Source organism: Camellia sinensis, chromosome 7 (genome assembly GCF_055761805.1).
Source record: "Camellia sinensis isolate YWXY chromosome 7, ASM5576180v1, whole genome shotgun sequence".
NCBI lineage: Eukaryota > Viridiplantae > Streptophyta > Magnoliopsida > Ericales > Theaceae > Camellia > Camellia sinensis.
Window position 1 is genome coordinate 119,098,159 of NC_138967.1, and position 25,497 is coordinate 119,123,655.

Below are 25,497 nucleotides of genomic sequence, written 5' to 3' on the forward strand. Positions count from 1 at the left end.
TGTCGCGCTCAAACCCCCTGCTAAAAATCTTCTTCGAAGTCAGGTCCTGTAATAAACAATGAGTAGGTAAGAAAATAACAGCACAATGAAGGTTTTTAGCAAGGCGACTAACAGAGAAAAGATTATAAGCAAAACGGCACATGTAAGACAAAAATAAGTGTAATATCAGACGACAATGACACATTACCCTTATGTTGGACATGTGAAATAGACCCATCAGCAAGACATACAATTTGAGCGGTAGTAGAGACTGGAGAGGATAAACAAGAAAACTCACCGGCTATATGATCATTGGCCCTAGAATCCAATACCCAAGTAGGTGCAGTGTGAACATGAAAGGCTGTAGGAGTACCTGTAGTGAGTGTGGCAGTGGAAGGGACACTTGGAGACATGGTAGTGAATGAACCAAGTTGTTCTTGAAGGCGACCAATCTGAGATTGAAGCTGATGAAGATCAACAGAATGAGTCGGCTGAGGAGTACTAGATGTGTCAGCAATAACAACAGTATGGGAAGGGCCTGAAGGACATGTCCTTGCAAAGCGTTGCTTTAACTTAGGATGAAGATTGAAGCATTGTGCTTGGATATGACCAGCTGCGCCACAATGGTGGCAAATAACCTTGCTACTAGAAGCACGAGAACTAAACTTGGCAGCAAGAGCCATATGATCTGAAACTGAAGATGAGGCAGGAACGGAGGAAGGAAGCGAAGCCACCGGTTGAATCAATCGACGATGAGGCTCCTTGCTGTCAATAGTAGCAAAAACCTCATATAAGGATGGCATAGGTGATGTGTTCAAAATTTGAATACGAAAAGAATCAAATTCAAGTTTTAAAACCATCAGAAATTGATAGGTGTGCTGGCGAGTAAGACGAGCAGACACAATAGAAGTGGCAATAGCTGGAAAATCACTCAATAGCTCATACTGTGCCGACTCCTCTCAGCGAGACTGAAGGTACCCAAAAAATTCGGCAACGGTAAAACCCAAAGCTTCCTGAGAGGCATGAGAAATATCCTGATAGAGTTCGAAAATCCTAGCATCATTGTGGGCATGTGCGTACATCTGGGTAAGAGCACTCCACAATCGACGAACTGTATCACAGTACATGAACATGTTGTAGATGCGTTCTTCCATAGAGTTGAACATCCAACCAAGTAAGGTGCAATTGTCAAAATATCCCATTGAACCCGCTTAGGATCATTAGCGGGAGGTTGTGTCTCGATTTTTAGATGCCATCCAGATTTGCCTCTACTCCCAAGGTAGAGACGTATAGACCGACTCCAAGCAGCAAAGTTGTGACCATTAAGCAACACACTAGTAATCCAATGAACCGGAACATGGGAGGCAAGGGAAACATCTGAACGAGGCATAATGCTCTGGGTTTGTGTAACAAAGTCAAACATTCTGAAACACCACGAAGTCGAAGTAGCAGCGTCACACAAAAGAGATGCTACCGAACAAATCGGTAGCCCAAGTAATAAGGAACACACACACGTTGCTTACCATATCAGCAACACACAACCCTAAAAGGGTTAGAAACTAGCCCGGACCATCCGAGAAGGATGCCGAACTACATAGAACCAGGACAGAGCCTGGTCGGCTGCTATAGGAACCCCGACAGTGACTGGAAAGGACTGTTGAGGGAGAGAGAAAGGGTTTCGGGTGGTTTAAGGTAGTTGAAGGGGGCCGGGTAGGTGAGTCGGCTACTAGGAAGGGAGGAGAGGCTGGCGGTGGTGATGGGTAGGTGCGGCTAGGGTTTCTTTGGCTCTGATACCAAGAAGAAAGTTGTACAATAGTGGCTTACCCTAATTTGGGTGAGACCATGTCTATTTATAATCAATATAAGATACACAGGAAAAATGAATTAAATAATTACACAATCAAATCCTAAAAATTTAATCCCTAAATAATCGTAATTTATAGAAATCACGGGATCTCCTAAATATGCAATATTCTGTATCCCAACAATCCTCAACTCTAGGTTGAAGGTGGTGTTGGCACACAAATTTCAACCAAAACGTTCACTGTATAGTATTTTTTTTTTTTTTGGGACTGAATAATGTTTATTATCTAATAATAGGCTCCTATTTTCGATCTATATCGCAGATCATTATTATACACTTTAAACAAATGACACTTCCGTTTAATGAAGAATAAAAAAATTTAACAAAACGAAGAAAAATAATTATTTTATTGAAATTCTAGGGATTTAGAATCCCTGGCTACTCAAAATACAACTGTTGGGTTAGGAACCCTTTACCTATAGCCCACCATTATATTATGTGCTAGTCGTTGAGTGTTGAGTGCTAATGTTTGTTGCTCTTCGCAGTTAGTTGTTGAGTTCTCTCAGTCTTCTTTGTTTTGACTGTTTCTTAGATCTTTGATTTCTAATATCTCTGATCTCTTTTCTTCTCCTTGAATCTAGAACTCTATCATAAATTTGGTTGAAATTTATGCACCAACAAATGCCTATCTAATTCGTGCAGGTGAATTTTAACTATGCGAATCACGATAACTTGGCGCTTTTTGTCTAGACCCTCTTTAGATCACGGATGGGAACATTTCTTGGGCATGGTCTCTTTAGACTATTTTTTAATGATGGGTTTTTATGTGAACCCCTTGTTTTTTTTATTTTTTTATTTTTATTGTTGTTGTTTTCTTTTACAACAATAACATATATATAGCCCTTGCACTTCTCATATTTTTAGTAGACTTGTCTTTTCTTTTCAGCAATTTTTTTTTTTTTTTTTTTTTTTTTTTTAAAGATTTAAACAAGGCCTCTTAGAACAAATGCCTCCTTGTGATTCGTACAAGTGAATTTTAACTTCGTGAGTCATGACAATTTGGCACACTTTTTTTTGGAACAAAGAGAAAGACAATTCCCTTCTTTATTTCACGTCCTCTCACTTATTTTGTAGGAACTATTCTCTATTTGCACAGGCTTTCGGAGTTATTTTAGGTATATATCTTTTTTTTAGGCATTCTTATGGAAAAGGGCATTCTCATAGAAAAGACACTTGAATACCTTAGATGTCAGGACCTAAAATTATTAGGCACAAGCATATCACCGCATTAGTGACTTCTGCTGGATTAAACCCCTACAATCCTCTACATGTGCCCTCCGAAGATCTGGTTTACACAGGAGTTCTGTAATGTAGCCTGATTATTGACAAAGGACACCCTGAGACAATCGGTTCATTCCCTGCCTTAGTCTTCCGTCCTTTTATTGAGACTATTACTTGCTTTGAATTTAACATCGTTTTGAAAAGTTTGAAAAATGAGAGGTTAAGATGAGATAGACTTTTAATGTCCATAGCGTCCTTTTTCATCTCCAATCTTCTACATGGACCTTTTGTCGGATGACACCCTTTCCACGTTTCCCGCCCTTCTAAAGAGCTCTGGGATTTACTTTGCGGTCTATGTATCTCAATTTTTTTATGCCAAAATTATCAACTTACTCAAGATTTTTAGAGCGGTGGTTGCCAAATACCAGCACCTTTCACACGATTTATGGAGAACTTGGGATTTCCTTATGAGACCTTCATCGTATTAGCGGTGTTCCTATTGTTGGCTAATTTTATGAAGAGTTCACACCTTCTAATGATGTCCTATATTCATCAAGGACATCTTTTGTTTGTCATGGTCTTCAACATCTATGCCAACTGTTTACAATCCAAAAATTCAGCAGCTGGACTTCCAATTTTGTTGATAAAATCCCTACTTCCGAAACACCTTCAAGCGTTCATTTTCAACCGAAAAAAGGGATTCCTGATGAGGTATATCTTGTTGGCTTTTTGGCGATAATTCCTTCAAAAGATATATCTGATAATTTTATTTTACAATGGAACTTTTGGGAAATCACATAGTGGAGGATATGGCAGTCATCCCTAAATTTCATGTCCTCTTTGTTTAAGTCATTTATCCTCATTCTCTTTACCTGTGATAGTGATACCTATTCAAGGTTCTTTAAAGGGGGGAAATTGTGGAATTTTCTGATCAGCTAAGCAAAACAAGCATGCATAGTACTTTTGTTTCAAAACTAGCAGCAGTGAATACTAATTAGAATGGAGTTCCCTATGGTGACTCTTCACCTCACCAATGCCCTATTAATTTACAAGTAAATCTTCGGAGAAGTAGAAGAAATTGTGATAATGGGTTCAAGGTCGCTGTAGAGTAAGGTATAGGGGAGTAGGGTATCACAGCAATAATTATTAATAGAGAGAGAGCTGTCATAGTCAAGTCAACGTGTTCATCCTCATCCCTTTCATGAAGTCTTGGTAGGAGACAAAAGGATACATAAGCAAAGGACACAATCATGCTTTCCCTTAAAATCTGTGATGTGGATCAATAACAGGGAGACACAATGCATCACCCCTCTCTTTTTAGTTGCACTTGTCAAGGGACCCATTTCCCACAAAATCGAAGGTTTTCTAAGCCCTTTGTTTCTTTCTCACAATGAATAAAGTAAATAACCATGCCCTTATCTCCATTTACTTTTGTATTAGCAAGTTTGTCTTCTATCTAATCTGGGGTTAGGCATACCATCTGTCCATATTAGCTGGCACAGTCTGGACAAACCAGCATTTCTTCCACTCAAGTCTGGTCCACTCTCTCTCTCTCTCTTACTGTTCTCTATTGGAATTTGGAAGCTTTAGTCACCACTACAACCCATCCAAACAAACTACCTCATTTTTATAACCCTGTTAGGCTAATGTTCACTTCTCAACTCCTACATAAATATGTGTCCCACTTTTGCTGGACTCTTGCTCCTTCCTCCTCTCCCTCTTTGTAAAGTTGATAAAAAATTATTCTGTAGGGCTATGTTTGGATCATGAAATTGCGTAGGGATTTGAAAAGGAGGAGAAAAAAGGTGAGGGAAATAGAGAGGACATGTAGCTTATATTTCATTCACATTTTCCTTTTCTTTTCCAAATTCATGATCCAAACCAAGAAATAAACGCAAAAGGCACTGACCCCTCCATATGACAGCAATAGTATTCTAAAAGATGGAGATGCCTCGTGCGTGTACTTTGTGGCCAAGCTAGTGTTGGCTATTATGGCCCATCTGTTGGCTAGGAGGGCTACATGAAATGATGGCCAGAAAGGTCCCTCTCATACTACAGGCTTAGATTGGTCATGAACTTCATAGCCCATATCAGGAGTAAAAGTTTCCTAATATTTAAAGTTACATTAAGGTGACAAAGGTACTGTTGTACTTTGTTCATTTGATCCATTATTTCATGCCTTCTAACCTTTATCATACCCTCCCAACATCTTTTTTCTTTTGTTTGGGTTGTACACACCCTCCCAACATCGCCCACTAATCAACTGTTTGGTTGTTAAACTAGGTGTTATCGCCAGAGCCTTCCACTAGCCTTTAATAATTCTGTGGACAATCCTATCCTTCTGAAATATCCACTTAGATTGTGAAAAAATGTACTTTATTTAATTGGCAGTGGAAGAGAAAAAAAAAAAAAAAAATTTCAAAACCAGGTTTCCTTGGCCTATGTCTTAGCGGTATTAATTTTTTTGGTGCATGGGAGACCATGGTCTGGGGGAGGGTGATTGCAGAGGTTCCGGTCAAGTGGGCTAGCCCCAGTTTGTAAGAGTGGTATTAATTGCATGGAATTTGATGGATAAAAGTTTTAATATTGGTTGATATAAATGGGTAGATATGAACAAAGGTTTGCAAACAGGGAAAATGAGTCTCAATTTCCCAATTTGGAGCCAAATCATTATCCATGAAAATGGAGGGAAGAAATTAAGTTGACGGATATCATAATTAAATCATCCTATTTATTATTATGATGACGTTGAAAGTCACATAAATAGACTCTCCACAAATAATGTGTGATCTTGGATAAGAGGGGAACAAAATGAAACAATCTGGAAGGATCAAATCTTCAGAAGATATGGAATTGCAGCATCCTTTTTATGTAGTGGGATTTCTAGATATTCTTGTTACAGTGTAAAATTGACCATGACTTAACTTTTGTTGTATGATCACTATGATCTGTCCAGAGCAAAAGTAGACTTTAGGTTCAATCGTTCTTTCTTTGTTGGATTCATGCATTTCCATGTTTGGGAAATGTTACATATCATGTGTGAAGTTGGTCCATGAGTAGGCTTCTATAATTGATGTATATCTATAGTTTCTTTGACGTTTGATTATACGACTCTCATTATTATCGGATTGTTAATAATACTATGAACTGTCCACAACTTAAAGACTATATTTGATATGAAATATGAGGAGCTGTATTGTTAACTGTCTGTAAATCCAGGAGAATCTGTTTTCATCTAAGGAAGCAAGAGATTATGATTGCTTGACCTTGAAACTGACCTCTTTTTATAATTTTGCTTTATTATTATTTATTTATAATATGGGCAGTCCTTTTTACAAATAGCATGCAAAACTAAGAAACCTTTGTCATAGAAAGAAGAGAAAGGAACAGCATATCCAGACACTTTTAGGTGTAATATATGATCTCCTGGTACTTGGGGGGAGGAAAAAGTTCATAATGCATGTGATGGAAATAATACTTTATAATTTACGACTGACACAAACTTTAACAAGTAATATAATGTAAATAGTGTTCCATTTGATTAATGTAGTTCGATTGGTCATTGTTGCTGCAGATTTTCAGCTCCCATCAGCAAATAGGAATGCAGTTTGATATTCAAGTGACCTTTTCTTCGTTACCAATTTGATGAATGTGGTAATTTATTACTACTTCCTAAGCTACTGGCTAAAGTGGACACAAGGCTTGGTCATATTTTAACATTGTTTTGCCGAAAGGAGGCATGTCTTCCACCACCAGGCCATACCTTTGGTAAGAATTTCTACTCTGTTAACATTTCTTGTATCCAGTCAAAATATATGTTTGGATGATTTGTCAACAAACATGGCAACATGCCATGTGTGATTTGTCATTATCAACCCATATGAAACGTGTAAAACTGATTATCTTATATCTTGTGATTATAGCAAAGGCAATAGTCGTTATTAAGATATATTTGTTGTGGCCACCAAACATCTTGGATTCTATACATTGCATGCATGTAGGCATGAGGGCTTGTTTGGTTGTGTTTCCGTTTTCTTCTATTTTGTTTTCCTTATTTTCATAAACAAAAAATAATGAGAAGTTTTCAAAATTTAAAAAACAACCTTTTATGCTTCCTAAAAAGTGGTTGTTTTCATGAATGTTCCCTAAAATAGTTTATAGAAATCATTTGCCAAACAAATTTTCTGTATTTTTCAAAAACTGAAATCAGATTGCAGAAAATGAAATAGAATGGGGAATGGTAAGAGGAAAGAAGTAGAGTGAAATGGATAAAGATGAATCATAATCTTGATGTATTTGTAGTTTGTGTGGAATTGAGTTATAAAATTTGAGAAGTAACCATGAGGCCATGGAATTACAAGGAAGCAAGATAAAATATAAATGTACTAAGATTAGTCTTCCAAATCTGTGACAGATCAACCACAAATTTAATTCCCATAATTTGTGGTCGTAATGTTTTGTTACGTATACAAAAACTATATTGTTTGATAATCAATTTTAATCTATCATAATCATGTTTTATTTTTCACGGTGAATGTGTTATTTGTAATAGGATATGCTCGTACACTGTTCATCATGCGATACAAACTACTTGGTTTTTGTTATGTTTTCTTGTTTTACTTGCAATAGCTGCTACATTTATGGTTATTAAAGGAAGAAATATTAAATGTCTTTATATTATATTTGGCAGTTCTCATTATGAAGCAAATCTAGCGAAGAAACTTTGAGCTCAGACATGAAGAAGGTTTAGAGACTAGTAAGTACCATTTTGCTTTAATTTGCTTACTGATTGAGTGATTAAGTGGTCATGTGTATTTCATTGTTAACTCATTCAAAATATTGTTTTCACCTAATCTTCTACTTGATAAACTGAAAGTTAGATTCAAGGCAAGTTAATTAGTAAGTGTTTTGTATATAATGGGCAAATATTAAGTGTCTACCTAGTTCACTCCTCTAACCCCATTAATGAAAACTAAACCGAGCATAATCAACTATTTATTTTATTATTGGATAATACATATGAACAAGGCCGGTCCTGTGTTTTCTAAGGCCTTAAGTGAAGGCTTAACATGGGGCCCTTTAGATATTATTGACAAATAAATAAATTTGCTTACATATATAACTACTATGATTTATCTACATAGTTAGCAAAATTCAATTTACAATAAGGGAAAAATACCAAAAAATCCAAAACTATAATACTAAATAACAATTGAATAAATTGTAACAAACCACTGTAATTATTAAAAACCAAATTCCGATTCATAATCTAACAAAAAATTGAACAAAGGAATTAGTGAACAGTAAACTTAGTGATAATCTGATTCAAGAAAAACAAAACCAAGGCATACTAACATAAGTGTTCTCAAAAAAAAAAAAAAAAAAAAAAAACTTAAGTGTTCAGTTACACAATACAAATTAAATATAGTTTAATAGATATTAAATAGAAATTGACAAATATTTTAATGTAACTCAACTGTAGCATTAAAAGAGTTGTAGACTATACCACCAAGGGAGAGGGAAAGGTGTGACGATATATTCAATGATTGTTCTATATTCCTCTTAATCTTTTAAATTTCAAATAAGTTTGAAGCATTTAAACAAATGGAAAATAGAAAGTAAGACTTGTTTTGGAGAGTTGGTTAAAAATTATCTTTTTGAAAAATGTGTAAAAAAATAGAGAGATGATATAACTCAAAATATGTTAAAAGCCAAAAATTGACTTTTTACCATCTTTCCAGATTAGCCCAAAATAAGTCTTGTTAATACAACATAATAGAATATTATTTCTATGGGACGTTTGCTTTGGATTTTTTTATTTTTATTTTTAATATTTGTAATAATGTTAGAGATATTAATAAGCATACCAACTACATATAATATTAGTTGGGCCTAAAAATTCAATTCCAAGTTGGGTACTAAAACTATATATATATATTTTGATTACGTCGGAAAGAGGTACTAAAACTATATTAAAATCCTAAACCCATCCAATAAACTCATACTGTATATTAAATAACACATAAATTAAAATAATATCTTTGTAGTTAATAGTTGACATAAACATTTAGGTTATGTTTAGTTTGATTTTTTGAAATTATTTTGAAAAAATAAAAACTAGCTTGACAAAAATAAATATCAAAAAGATATTTTTAAATTTTTAAAAATTATTTATGTAGAATTATATCAAAAGGTAAAATTATATAAAATGATAAATATTTTATTTATTTATTTATTTATTCTAAAAATAGATTTTGAAAATCAAAACAAATAGGTCATTAATTTTTGTTCAGTATTTTTTCTTTTCAGTGTATTTTTTTTTTTAATTTTAAACAAAAATAAAATAAAATAATTTATATACGTTTAAAAAAAAAAAAAAAAACTAGTGAGGTATAGGATTTGTGATGACAAAACCCCCTTATATAATGGTTTGTTTTGGGGTAGGAACACCGACACAAATCTGAGGATGAAGAAGAGAGAAATGTGAACATTCCAAAATCATCTTCTCTTTCACCAAGCACAATGCCATAATCCCCTGGGCCGCACGCTCATTTTTTTTCTTCTTCTTTGCGGGGTTGACTGTCGAAAGCAGCTCGATAGGCGTGTGGCACGTGTACGGCTGAAGTTGACCCTTTCTCCCTCTTAGGAGACAGCCGGCGAGTGTGCCGGACTGGGACCATGTGTCAACTGCTGCTCTATTATTTTCGTTGGGTGACACTACAGCATGGCCCTTCACATTTCATGTCCCTCCCTCCCTCGACTTAACAATCAACTAAACTATTTTCTTTTTCTTTGTTTTTTCTTGGTGGTGATTAATGGATATTTGTTATTTGGTTTAATATTTTATTTTATTTTATTTTTTGCTGGTAAGGTTACTGGTGAGACTATATATATATATATATATATATTTTGTCGATTATGACTTGTTGATTATGGTTTGTTGATTGAAATTATAGATTATTTTTAAATAATAACATTGGACACATTTGTTATTATTATTATTATCCATGTCGAAAGGTATGCTGACATGACATAACAAGTATGTTAAGAACGTGATATAATGTAGCATGATAACATGTTGAATGGAGGGCTAGAAAAGTTAGCTATTGCGGTCATTTAAAAGTTAGTTGCTTGAATCAAGAAATCAAGACAAGATCAAAGCATAAAATTTGCAAACTGATTCCTGTCAAACATGGGACACAGATGACATTGAGAAAAACATAGAAAATTATGGCATGTTGAGGAAATCATGAATTTTGATTACTTCGTTGTTTCTCTCATATAATTGAGCCTATAAATAAGTCAAGAGAGCTACAAAGAAAGACATCCAACACAACTCACACAACGTGGATCATAAGAATAGTTTCTATCTAGGTGTAACAACTTAGCATTCTAGGAGTAGATCAGTGATAATTTGTTATTATTTTTCTATTGATCAGTGTGTTTTTCAAGTTTTTGTTCTTGTTTAAGTTTATATAACTTGTAGCAAGTGACATTCATTTTGATTAATACAATTTCAGTTATTCTTTTGTTTCATCCTTCTTTATTTACCTCAAAAGAAGTCCTTATCTTGTTTAAGGTATAGAACTGAACCAAAAATCTGATCTTTTGTGTTTTTGTGAAAGTTAGTTTTAGTTTGTCGATTAATCACTGTCAATTGGATTTAAACTAAATTTTTGTTAACAGATACATATTAAAAAGTTGTCAAAAAATTGGATAGAAAAGTCATCAAAAAGTTGTCATTGTGGGGGTGAGGTGGATTGATAGGTAATATTAGATAGATAGGTGACATTTGTATAGATAAGTTACATTTGAATAAATAGGTAAGTTTTTGGACACACATGTGTTCTTTTAGCTAAATAATGTTCTTTTGCCCCAATAATTTCAGAAGTAAACATCTGACCTTAGGCCACGTTTGGCAACATCACTTTTTAACCTCAAAATCAAAAAGTCATTAAAAAAACCAAAAAGCTAATAACCTATGCCAAAAAGTCAAAGATTTCATTTTCTCTGTACGTTTTGCATATTTTTTCGTAAAAAATTAAAAAGTCATCACAAACATATTAATTTTTTTTACATCATATTTTGGCTAAAAAGTCAAAAAATTACTAAAAAAGTCTATTCCCAAATGAAGCCTGAGTGTCCTATCTATATAAAAATGAATTCAGACCATAAGTCTAATTTCAAAACTTTTGAAGGGCAATAGTCTCAAGTTTTATTCTTTTGAAACCAAAATGACAAAATAATTCGAAAGATCGTATTCATACCATATGTCTATTTGGCTACATTACCAATTTGTTCACGTCATTTGTTTATCTACTTATTTGTTCACACGTCCTACCTAATATCTTTATCTGTCTATATTATCATCACCACCAGCACCAATCGCTGATGTCAGCCATCACTGACAACTACTTAACAACTTTTTTGGGCATTTTTCTAGCAACTTTTTCAGCGTCAGCTCGATAGATCTAGCGATACTGGGTAAAAATAGAAAAAAAAATCTTTAAAATAATAATTTATTCTTCTCATCAAATAATTTCATTAATAATTTCTTTATTTCATAAAAGATCAATCCTTGATTTTATTTTATTTGTTTATTGTTTTTGTCATATTCCTTTGAAAATGGACTAATCACCAATAAGGTCTCGTTTGGGAACCCTCATTTTTAGTCAAAAAGTCAAAAAATTACTAAATTAGCCAAAAAGCCAACAACTCATACCAAAAAGTCAAAGATTTCCTTTTCTCTCTACTTTTTGCGCATCTTTTCGTAAAAAGTCAAAAAGTCATCCCAAACATACTACTCCCTCCGTCCCAAAATAATAGTCCCTTTTGGGGAATTCAACTTTTTTTGATAGTACAATTATTACATTTGAAAAAAATTGATTTTTCAAAATTACCCTTTTGATAGTACATTTTTTGGGAATATCAATGTCATAATTGTACTTTTTATATTGTTTATTAATTTAAAAGAAGGGCAAAATAGGAAATTTACATTATTTTTGTACTTGATTTTTGAAGAGGGACTAATATTTTGGGACAATGAAAAATGGAATAAGGGACTAATATTTTGGGACGGAGGGAGTAGTTTTTTTTAGCTCATATTTTAGCCAAATAGCCAAAAAGTTACTAAATTAGCATGTTCCCAAACGAGGCCTAAGTCTTAAAAAAAAATTAACAGATTATTTTTGAAATCATACTTGCTATTAATATATATTTTTTATAACAAATATGATCAATCAATTTATATTTGTATATACAAAAAAGTTGGACAGTAAATTTTTTAAATCATATTTGTTGTTTATATTTGTTTATAAGAACTAAGTAGTCGTTAAAGTTCGATCAACTTAATTTTTTTTATATGAATGATCTACTTGACAGATTTTACACACACAACTGTAAGAACTAGACCATCCACTCCAAAACATGAATTGAACAGAAACTAATTTCTTTTCGATATTTATTTACATTTTCATCATGACTTCATATAAGGGTCCAGTCGATTGTAAAAAATTTTAATAACTGCTACAAGAAATACATGTTGAAAATCTTACATTTAATAAAATATTGAATAATAATATTTAAAAAAAGGTAAGTTATTAGTTAGCTGACTTTTGACACCAAATAAGTAATTAATTATACATTAACAAGTATTCTAGACACACAATAATTGAAAAAATAAGCAAGATAAACACATTCACACAATTTTTTCATGTTAGTCAGACATTAGGTAGTAATCCTATTGGGCAGTTTGAATTCAAATCCTCAGTCTATAAATTCAGAAAATAAAACCAAAAATTTGCACAATAATTCAAATCTAAGGCTATTATTTGTTTATGATGTGATCCCATAAAAATTAGATTAAACATAGGCGATTGATGTCGAATTCTGATAATTTTTTGGTCCCTTATTTTGGAACCATAGACTTTTCCAATCATACGTTGAAATTTGAGTCATCATTGATGTAAAATTCTAATCCTTTTCTGGTCCCTTTTTTTTTGAGATCATAGACTTTTCTAATCCTCATAAGGTAAGATTTGGGTCATGATAGAAGGAATAGACCTAGAGGGTGTTTGACATGTCTAAGTTTTGTTACTGTCTAGAGTCAAAATTTTGGTATTAGAGAGGGTTAGGGATTTTGTAATCCTAATTTAGATTCCTTTATCAAAGTGTTCACTCAACATCATTTTGGATTTTTGTTTGAACACAACAAGTCCTCCAAACAATTGTAAATTCAAAAGTTAGTTATAACATCACCTACTTCAATAAAATTTTGTTTAAATACAAGTCCTCCAGGCAACAGTAAATTATAGCCAGATGTCTAGTCCTTAACCTTGTATTGAAACAGTTTGCTTATTATTTTTGCCTTCCTTTCTACCTCAACAATATTTCTCTTCTCAATGCTTTAAAAAACACTTCTCTCTCTCTCTAAACACTTTACTTTCTAGCATAAAAACAAAGAAAATGATCCTTGTCACCAAAAAAATCACGATTTGTACGGTGATTACCTAATTCTATCTCATCGAATAAATTGTGGAGAAATACCTCGAATATAATTTGATCAATTTTTGAATCTTGATTTTCGTACTTTAGTTGAATAGATAGAATTAAAGTCCATTGATGATAAAGTGAAGAGAACCCATAACAAAGTTATTTCCATACAAAATTATGCTTAATTTTTCATGTTTTACTTGTCCTAATTATGTGTTTCTCATTACTTAATCCCCCCCCCCCCCAATGTTTATAATGTTTATATTATCATTGAAAGTCCATGTGATTCCCAAAAGTAAACTTTAATGCTGTGTTTGGTTGAGGGATTTGAGGAGAGATTTGGAAAGGGAAAGGGAAAAGGTGTGTGAAACTAGGTGAAATATAAACATGTTTTATTCACATTTCACCTACTTTTTTCATTTCCCTTTCCAAATCTCTCTCTAAATCTCCAAACCAAACACAGCATAAATGTCATTTCACATTTTACAATTCTCTTCCTCTTTTACAATATTTTCGCACGTTCATATTAATATCATCACTTTGAACCCCAAGAGCTTAATCAACTAGTAAAGGTTGAGAATAAAATGTAAGGTTTTAAATTTGAGTCATTTCAAGTGATCATGGAAGGTTTATCCAGTTATTAATTTCAATACCCTGAAATTAGTTGAGGTGCACAAGTTGACCCAACACGTAATTATTTAAAAATAAAAAATAAAAATAAATCATCACTTTCTTCTCTTCAAAAGCTATAAAGACCGCTTAAATTTCATTGACATTTAGAAGTCCTCTAGAATTTAAACCCTTTTATAAACCTCACATTGCAAAATACACAGAGTGAGACGTGCAAGTAATTATAATCTGATAAAAGACCCTAATAATGTCCCTTGCATTGAAATATTAGGAACAAAACAACCGCCCACAAATGTGTCCCTTTTCTCCAACCTACAAATCTTTGATTAAGTCCAGTACGCAAGCTTTGTATAGAAGATAATAAACTAAGTGAGATAATGATAGACTTCATTGTAACAAATGATAGTGACTCATCATTATTACAACATTTATTAATTGAACATTTAAATGGGGCATTTTCCTAAATAACCTAAAATAGTAAATCAATTCCCAAACTAAGCCTAGTTTTCAAAGAATTCCCAAAATAAGCTAACTCGTGGTTCACAATCGCGATTTCAACATATTCCGTCTGTTTCGCGTGAAAGTTGGGAAATCTTAAATTCGTGGTTACGAAAAGCGATTTTGATTAAGAAATCGCGGTTACAAAACGCGATTTTAATTAAAATTTTTTTTTCTTTTGAACTTGCTGTTACAAACCACGATTTCATCAAAAAAAAAATTTGTTCTGAACTTGCTGTTTTTAACCACGCTTTTAGGGAAATTTTTTTTTTTTTGTGAACTCGTGGTTTGTAACCACGAGTTTAGAACACTGACACCCTACGCATCACTCATACTCAATATATATATATATATATATTTTTTAATATATACTTATAATTTAATATATATATATATATAAATTTTATTTCATAAAATTGAAACTAATATAAAATAATTATTTTTTTATTCTAATTCTTAATTTTTTTTAATTTTACTGTTCAGGGATAAAATTTATTTTTTTTGATTTTTGGGTTTAAGGTTTAATTCTTAAAATTTATTTATTTTTATTTTAGGGTTTAGGATTTATAAAAAAAATAATTTTTAAGAATTAAATTCTAAATTCTAAACCCTAAATTCTAAAATTAAAATAAAAATAAATAAATTTTAAGAATTAAATTCTAAATTCTAAACCCTAAATTCTAAACTCTAAAATAAAAATAAATAAATTTTAAGAATTAAACCCTAAACCTTAAAATAAAAAATAAATAAATTTTATCTCTATACACTAAGGTAGCGTTGGTAACATTTACGTTTTTTGTTTATGTTTACAAAAATTTTATAAACTGGTTTCTGTTTATTTTTAGAAAAACATAAATTACAAACGTGTTTGGTTTGAACAAAATGTTTAAAAAAATTTTAAAACATAAACTAAAAATATGTTTGTTCAAATCTAAAATATTTATATTTATACTTATTATTTATGACAGTGGGATCACACATATTATAATTGAAAAAAATAAATTAAAAAAATAATTATACTTATTGAAAAATAATTAAAAAAATTAATTAAAAAAAAATAATTAAAAAAATTTATATGTGTGATCCCACTGTCATAAATTATATGTGTGATCCCATTGTCATAAATTTTGTTTAATTATTTTTTTTAAATTTTTTTAATTAATTTTTTAATTAATTATACTTTTTTAAGGTTTAATTTTTTTTCAATTAGAATTTAGGGTTTAGAATTTAGAATTTAATTCTTAAAATTTATTTTTTTTATAAATCCTAAACCCTAAAATAAAAATAAATAAATTTTAAGAATTAAACCTTAAACCCAAAAATCAAATTTTTTTTTATCCCTGAACAGTAAAATTAAAAAAAATTAAGAATTAAAATAAAAAATAATTATTTTATATTAGTTTCAATTTTATGAAATAAAATTTATATATATATATATATATATATTAAATTATAAATATATATTAAAATATATATATATATATATATATATATTAAGTATGAGTGATGTGTAGGGTGTCAGTGTTCTAAACTCGTGGTTACAAACCACGAGTTCACAAATTTTTTTTTTTCCCCTAAAAGCGTGGTTAAAAACAGCAAGTTCAGAATAATTTTTTTTTTTGATGAAATCGTGGTTTGTAACAGCGAGTTCAAAGGAAAAAAAAATTTAATTAAAATCGCGTTTTGTAACCGCGATTTCTTAATCAAAATCGCTTTTTGTAACCACGAATTTAAGATTTCCCAACTTTCACGCGAAACAGGCGGAATATGTTGAAATCGCGATTGTGAACCGCGAGTTAGCTTATTTTGGAAATTCTTTAAAAATTAGGCTTAGTTTGGGAATTGATTTACTATTTTAGCTTATTTAGGAAAATGCCCCATTTAAATGCCTTATGGTACGACTAGTTAGTTACCCTTTTCTCTTAGGTTGTGTTAACTGAAGTTTGTAGCTGGTACTTGTGAGATTTTTAGGCCTTGTTTGGTTTGGCTTTGGGAAAAAGATTTTGGAAATTTTTTTTTTAAAATTTTGTTTGGTTTGTAATATTTTTTAAAAATTTTCTAGAATCACTTTCTCTCTCCTACACATCAATCAATCACTTTTTCTCTCTCCTCTCTCATTTTCAATCATTTTTTCTCTCACATACATCTATTCAATTATAATAAAATATCAAATCAAACTCTCAAACTCCAAAACTATTTTCAAAATATATAGCCAAACAAACTATAAAAATTTCTAAACCCTTTTCCCAATTTTTTTTTGAAAACTTGTCTCCCAAAATCAAAACAAACAAGGCCTTAATTTTTTTATTTTTTTTTCATGAACTGGGAAGCTTTACATATATATACATATATATATATATATATATATAGCAAAAGTGGAAACATGCTTTTTTTTAATAACTTTTTGGCTCTTTGACTAAAATATGATTAAAAAAAACTAATATGTTTAGGATGACTTTTTGATTTTTACGAAAAGATTGCAAAAAGTAGAGAGAATGAAATCTTTGACCTTTTGGTATAAGTTATTGATTTTTTAATTTTTCTAATGACTTTTTGGCTTTTAAGCAAAAAAGTGATGTTGCTAAACGAGGTCTTAATTAGTGTTGAATGCACATTCTCTCCTTGAAAGCATTTAAATCTTGTTTCCCATTCTACTCTTACACTCCATTTGGATAGAGGGGTTTGGTGAAAAAAGAGAAGAAATTGTGAGAATAAAAAACTTTTTCGTTGTTTAGATGGTTAAATAGGTGAGTAATGATAAAAGATGGTGAGAAAAGAACTCTCACCAAAATTTTGTTTTGTTTCTCACCAAAAGTTGTGAGATTTGATGAGAAAAGGAAATGAATTTAATGAATTTTTTTTTCTAAATTACCGAAATTATCCTATGATGGAAGAAGCTAGAAAAATAGCTTATTAATATGAAAGGTTATTTTGGTAAAATGAAATAAAACACTCTTTTCTTTTCTTTTCGTTTCGTTACTCTATCCAAACAAGATTGGTGAGAAACTGCTTTCTTTTTTCTTTTATTCATCTAAATACAATGGTGAACCATAATCCTTTATCTTCTTTTCTCACCCCATGATCCAAATAGAGTGTTAAAGAGTGGAACGTAAAACCTCATCTTAACAGAAATTTGGTGAGCAAATAGCTAGTTGCACAAGCAACAACTCGTTGATTGTGAGAAACCTTAAGTTGGTCCAAGAATTAATTTTCTCTCTACACTCACATTTTATCTTTTCTACTTAGGTATTGCTAACTAAAGTTTATAGGTGGCCCTTGTGAGAAACCTTACAAGAATTAAATTTTTCTTTACACCCACTTTATAATTTTTCTCGTTGGTTTTGCTGACTAGAGTTTAGGCCACTAGATCACATGTCAATTTTAATTTTGTTTGGATTAATAGGCTTAAGTTATCTTTTGAGACTGAAAGGACATCTATTTATTCAAATTTTATTTATTTGTATATCTGTTCAAATGTTATAGGTCTACTTTATCACCGCCAGTTACTTTTTTGATTACTTTTTTAACATTGGTGATTTTTTTGTCATGTCCTTATCACTAAAAAGATTAATCATTGAACCTAATGTCGTATTCCTCCATAAATATGAACTTCTCACTAATAAACTCTCAAGTTTATAGGTGGCCCTTGTGAGAGTTTTTTCACAACGTGAGAACCCTTAAGTTGGTGCACGAATTTCTCTCTACACTCACATTTTCTATTGGCTACAAGAATTTTTTTAATAATGTACAAGATGCACGTGCATTTGTAGGCTCCCCCATGCGAGAAACCTTAAAGTCATATGTCAAATGACGAAAAAATCCTTTTATTGAAATCAAGGGTTTTTTTTTTTTTTTTTTTGCTTGCCATTTCAATAAAATTTGTCCTAGCAGAATTAAGAAATGAAAAAAATGTTCTGATAATAGCGTCAAATATCTAAATTGTTTTATCAGAAGTATCCTTATTATTTATATTATTTTCACTAGAAGTCTTGTTGTCTTAGCGTGTACATTCTTAATATGTTTTCATAATTTAATTATATTGTTGGTTCATCCCATGTGAGCTCTTATTGGAGAGCCCACTTTCTCCACCCAATGGAAGTGGCTCTCCCACTCTACCAACCCCATTAGAGAGTGGAAGAAGGTAGGTGGTGACCAATGAGGCTCTCCCTCATTGGTGTATAAATAGAGGTTGAGGGGAGAGTTGAAATAGACAGAGAGAGAGTGAGAACCAAGAGAGATCAGAAATTGAGTGTGAGAGCTGTGAGTTGAGTGAGTTTCATCTCCTCCTCTGTATTTGTATTTTTGCTCCATTTTAGTGATAATTCTCATTTCTGTCCGTGGATGTAGGCATTGGGCCGAACCACGTAAATATTGTGTTCTCTGTGTGTGTGAGATAATTCTCTGGGCGTGTTTGATCCTAACAAAGTGGTATCAGAGCCAAGTTGTACGTTTTTCGGAAAAACAGAGCGTTGTTTCGAAACTGCCCAGAAATCGTATTGCTCGAAATCAGATTTTGAGCATACTAGCAGCAAGGGCTCGACGAGAGGAGTCCAGAAACATAAAGCACACACCCAACGGAGGCCGGACGCGCCCTCACGCGCCCCTGGAAGTTGGCGCGTGAGTCCCAGTCTCGCCACGCGCTACCACGCGCCGATCAGGCAGACGGCGCGTGATCCCACTCTCACCCACGCGCTCCACGCGCGGACGAAGGAAGAAGACGCGTGAGTTCACGCGCGACACGCGCCGCACGCGCGCGCACCGAGCCGCTCGAGCCGGAGCCGCGTTGACCGAGTTTGAGCCGCTGACCGAGCCGCTGACTGAGCCGATGACGTCAGCCTGACGTCAGCATAACCGGAGGAGTAATCTGGTGCTTCGCAGGCGCACCAGATTCTGCCAATCTGAACCGTTAAAATTGTTTTGGCTACATCTAAGCCATTTGAGGTCCGATTTGGGTGATCCAATAGTACTTTCCAACTATTTGGAATATTTCGGACACATCCGTACGGTCAGATTTTTCAAATAAGCTTTCAAAAATTTGCAGTTTTTATTTTGGCAATCCGAAGTGATTTTCCGGCTAATTTGAGCAGTCCGGACTTCACAGCAAAGCCTGTTTTTTCAAACAGAGATTATTTTCTGGATGATGGGGGAATCCACATCAGTTTCAGGGCCGATGATTCGGTTGAACGCTTCTAATTATGCGATATGGAAGCCGCGGATGGAGGACATCCTGTATTGTAGAGATTTGTTTGATCCTATAGCGCTAAAGGGGGTCAAACCAAATGGAGACAAGGATGTGGACTGGATAAAAAATAACCGGAAGACTGTCGGTCAAATCAGACAGTGGATTGACCACAGTGTGTTCCACCATGTTGCCCAAGAGACAGACGCCTATGCCCTATGGATGAAATTGGAGGGTATGTACCAGTCCAAGACCGCACGGAACAAAGCCTTGATAATGAGAAGGCTTATAAACCTGAAGCTGAAGAATGGTGTGTCTGTTGCTGAACACACCAGTGAATTCCACAGCCTTGTGAACCAGCTTGCATCAATCAAAATGGAGTTGGAGGATGAGATGCAAGCATTATTATTACTCAGTTCCTTACCAGACAGCTGGGAGACGTTGGTGGTTTCTCTCAGTAATTCTGCACCCGAAGGGAAGCTGACCATGGGGATGGTCACAGACGCCTTATTCAACGAGGAGGCAAGGAAGAAAGAGATGGAAGGAGAGCAGTCCCATGCCCTTGTCACAGAAAGTAGAGGCAGAGATAGAGAAAGGGGCAGAGGTAGAGGAAGAAGTAAAAGCAGAGGGCGTTCACAGTCCAGACAGGACAACACGAGGAGGTGTTTTTACTGTGATCAAGAGGATCACGTAATAAGAGATTGCCCAGAGAAGAAGGCGGACAGACAAGCCAAAGAGAAGGCTAAGGGACACGGAGGTCCCTCAACTACAGCAGTTGCAGTGCATTCCTCTGACGATGAAGAGGTGATGCTTACAGTCTCGTCAGAGTTGAAAACACCCGGCTGGATTTTGGATTCAGGGTGTACGTTCCACATATGTGCGGATAGGAAGCTTTTCTCCACTTACCGAAGAGTCAGCGGTAGCATTATCCGGATGGCCAACAACACAGTGAACAGAGTTGTCGGCATAGGGACAGTGCGATTCCTTACTAAGGATGGAAGAAAAGTAATTTTATCTGAGGTCCGACATGTGCCAGGAGTACGGAGGAATCTAATCTCCCTGAGTATGCTAGATCTAAAAGGAAATTGTTTCTCATCTAGTGGCGGGGTTCTTCATGTACGCAGAGGTGATAGAGAAATGTTGCAAGGCAAATTGTGCAACAAACTGTACAGACTGGAAGGAGAAGTTTTGACAAAGATGAGTGTTGTCAAATGCCAGTCGAAGGGTACAAAGAGAGAACATACGCAACCAAAGCGTATGATTGAGCAAGGCTTTCATCAGGAATGGCGAAAACGGTGCACGGGAACGCAAGGAGGCAGTTCAAAGGTGCACAGATCTGAGCCAGTGAAGCCAATCTTGAAGAAAGTTCAGAGCAAAGAAACCAAGTCTGTAGAGACTATGCCAGTGAAGAAGAGAGTTTCTTTTGCTTCCGTGTTAGAGACATTTTGCAACCTCTCAAAAGATGCATGGAAAGGAGGGATGCAATCTCGAGTCGCAAAGTGAGCGTTGCAATGCACTCCAATAAGGGGGTGCGAGCACTATGCACGGAGTTGCATAGTGATACCTTGTACAGACCGATGGAAGTTGTCTTGGCAGAAGGGCTAATTGTCAAACATCAGTACGGACGTACAAGTGAGACTAAACCGAACATCAGGGATTGCAGCACAGACAACGGGCATATGAGATCGCTGGGAAGTTGTTCTAAAGTGCAGAAAGCAAAGGCTGGTTGTTCAGAAATAAGCTCCGAGCAAGGAAAATTGAGGATATTGATGTGTCACACTCTGAAGTTTTCTAGTTGCTCCCGTGTTCATCATGCAAGGAGTTGCACGGTAATGCAAGGGTATCCCGAGCAGGGGGTGCAGGACATCCAATCAGGGGGTGTCAAGATATCTTGGTTGCGCAAGTTCAAGCATAGCAAGTGAAGATATCCGAGACAGGAAGCGTGGAAGAGATTTGTGGGAGATAGGAGCAGAGGCTCTCTCCAAATCAGAGAGTGGTGTGAGTTGAGTTGAGGATGTAGGATTCCCTCCTCCTCTTGTATCTCTGGTGTATTATCTCTAGCTTTCAGGGGATGCAATGTCTCAGTGAGGAGATGAAGATTCTGTTGGTCTTTTGGGCGTGACAAGATTAGCAGCAGTGTATGGACTGGATCACCTCACATGAGTTGAGGGGGTGATTTGTTGGTTCATCCCATGTGAGCTCCTATTGGAGAGCCCACTTTCTCCACCCAATGGAAGTGGCTCTCCCACTCTACCAACCCCATTAGAGAGTGGAAGAAGGTAGGTGGTGACCAATGAGGCTCTCCCTCATTGGTGTATAAATAGAGGTTGAGGGGAGAGTTGAAATAGACAGAGAGAGAGTGAGAACCAAGAGAGATCAGAAATTGAGTGTGAGAGCTGTGAGTTGAGTGAGTTTCATCTCCTCCTCTGTATTTGTATTTTTGCTCCATTTTAGTGATAATTCTCATTTCTGTCCGTGGATGTAGGCATTGGGCCGAACCACGTAAATATTGTGTTCTCTGTGTGTGTGAGATAATTCTCTGGGTGTGTTTGATCCTAACATATATATATATATATATAGACATAGTCAAATTGATAAGACGTATTCTCATCTTGTTGTTGTTATTATTATTATTTTAATATCAAACTGATCAAAGTTTCAAATGAGCAAGCAATGACACATTCAAAATTCAAAGGGGTAGAATATGCTGGTGATGAAAGTCATCGAATCACATGTTTTGGCATTCATCCCCCTTACATTGTGGTATTCTCTCTACATACAAACGTGTGAAATAGGTTGCTTTAAGCAATGTAAGAAAAGCTAATTCATACATTTTTCCGAATAAAGAATGATTTGGTTAACCAACCATGAGTCTACTACTTCAAAATGACAACTATATATATGCATTAGTTTAATATAATAAAGAGGTGGGCTTGGTGGTCAATGTGTGGGTGTATTTTCTCTAAAATTTTAGATTTAAAACTTTACAAGTATAAATAATTTTTTGGGGATCTGTTCATACTAGATTTTTGTATTGACTTCAATTGAAATCTCTACACGGGATCTCTACAAAGTGAGATAAGTCTCCAGATTAGTCGGTCTAATAGATTAGATATGGAGTTATCAAAAAAATTATATATATATATATATATATTGTTATTACTAGTAAAATGTAAATAAAAAAATGAAAGAATAATATGCAAGTGAATTTGTGCGAAATTATAAGAATGTATGAATGTATGTATTGGAAGATTTGACAATTAATGACAGTGTCGGCGGAGAGGGAATAGTAACCGTGAAACACAAGGGAAATGAAAACTCTTTTTAACCCAACTTAAGGAAGCGGCTTGGATTGCCTGCATTTCAAGGAGCACCCACCCTACAAGCAACCATGTTACCCCCCAAAGTTGTGGATCCTCGTTTTCTACTTACTTCCTCTTCTTAATTACCGGGTATTGCCCCTCCTATCACCTCCAAAAATGTTAGGGACCACTCAAGTTTATCTCCAAAAATTAGGTGGATGAGATTTTTTTTATCAGCAAAAAAGAGACTTTATTGATGAAAAACAAAGTACAAGATACAAAATAAAATATCAATTAAAGAGGCGAGTGCAAAAGTATCACGATGACCCAAAAAAATTAGATGGATGAGATAGATTTTAAATTGGTCAGATGTGAATCTTATTTATACTGATAGTTCTTATAATTTTTTATTTTTTTTTAAAATTTTTTACTTTGGTCCTTGTTTTGCATGTGGTCTTGTTTCATTTAAAATGTTAAAACAGCGCATAACAGATTAATCACATTATAACAAAATTGAAAATGTAGTGTTCAAATAGAAATTATAGGAATTAAAGTGACAATTAGCTTAAATTACATGAACCAATGTTGTAATGTACTCTTAAGGCTGTTTGAATGATGAAAATCTTCTAAGAAGTGAAAATCTTATTACTAATAATAAATTCCTGTGTCAATGCTATTTGGTTTCGTTAGGAATCCTTTATTGCAAAATAAATAAAATTTTAAATATAGTGTGCCTAATTTTTTTTAAACTCCTAAATAGCTAATATTATTCAAGGAATATGAAATTTCCATAAGAAAATGGGAGAATCGGATTTCTATTTAGTTTAGAAATGTAATTCCTATTAAAATAGATAATCGAGCATTCTGATCTGTTCCTAGCGCTGTAATCAAAGGATTTGGAATTTCATTCAACATTTTACTTGCATCAACTAAAAAACATTATATTTTACCACTATGAATTATTAATTTGTAACAATATGATCCTTCAATAATATTTTATTTTACCACTGTGAATTCTTAATTTGTAACAATATGATCCTTAAATAACATATAAATATTATGAAATACTTAAAATTTACTATTCTTCTCACACTTTTTTGTTTCTGTTTCTCCTATCAATATCAACAGTCAAAGTTGTCTATCCTATGAGTGTCATGACTGCTACTATGAATAGGAAAATAGAGAGAGAAAAAAAGAAAAAGAATAAAAAGAAGAAGAGAATAAAGTCATTTTATACGATCAACCCGATATCACTAAATTATAAGGTATCCAAGTATAAAAGTTGTAATTATATAGTACTTTTTACAAAAATCACTTATACAACATTTTGATAAATTATAAATATACTTTCGAAATTTACTTAAAATACAATTTACTTCATGTGATTCTAAAAATTATATTATGTCTCTTGAAATTTATAATCTCATAACAAATTACTCCTTCATTAATAAATCAAATCCGACCCCATTTGATGAGTCTTAAGGTTTGGTTTGGTTTGGTTTTTTAATAAATCAAATCGATTAATAATTTTTAATGATATTATAAATTTATTTCAATTAATAATTAATGTAATTTTATTATTATATAGGAAAATAGTTAGAAATTTTATTTTTTTAGCTAATTTTGTTAAATAAAAAAATCTGATAAAGAGGTATTTATAATTTTTTAAATTATAATGAATGATCTGTATTTTAAATAAATTTCAAGCCATGTATTTGTAATTCACCGCATCATTTTTAGATTATTTTTCTTAGAAAAATTTGGTTTACAAAAATGCAATACAGCATAAAAACTTATCTCTAATTTACTTTAAAAGTATGTAGTGTAAATTTAAAATTAGTGAGATGTCAATCACACTTACAAAGAAATAAGAGTTATGCTATTCAAATCAAAAAATTAATCCCACTTTTAAACTCAATGATCAATCAATCTATCACTTTCATGTACTATTTATCTATTTTATATTTTCTTTAATTATGAACTAATAATTCCATTTACACATTATTAAATTTAGAAAATAGGTCTAAAATTTGGATTTATAGTCTATTTATTCACTTTTCTAAATATTTTTTTTTATAGTAATTTTGTTAATACCGTTGTTTTGTTTATATGAGAATACACCATTTTAATTTGAATTTGTTTTGTTAAAGTAGAAAGGTCAACCCAAACACACAAAGCAAAACAATAAGCCTTTTATTACCATTTTGCCCTTGGTTGTTTCACTGTTTGATTGACCTCTATTGTATGCACAAGTGGGTTACATTACACCTGTTCAAAAAAAAAAAAAAAAAGTGGGTTACATTACACCCACCTTCATTTTCTCTATATATATA

The 25,497-nt window shown here is 33.3% G+C and overlaps 1 long non-coding RNA gene across 1 annotated transcript in view; it reads left to right on the top strand.

Moving 5' to 3' along the window:
• LOC114261794 (uncharacterized) overlaps nt 1-10,347 on the top strand; it is a 29,312-nt gene extending 18,965 nt beyond the window's left edge. The window contains exons 2-4 of the long non-coding RNA XR_003629110.2: nt 6,639-6,832; nt 7,755-7,820; nt 9,509-10,347. This is a non-coding gene — a long non-coding RNA (uncharacterized LOC114261794). The remainder of the gene's footprint in view (nt 1-6,638; nt 6,833-7,754; nt 7,821-9,508) is intronic.
• The last annotated feature ends 15,150 nt before the right edge of the window (nt 10,348-25,497 follow it).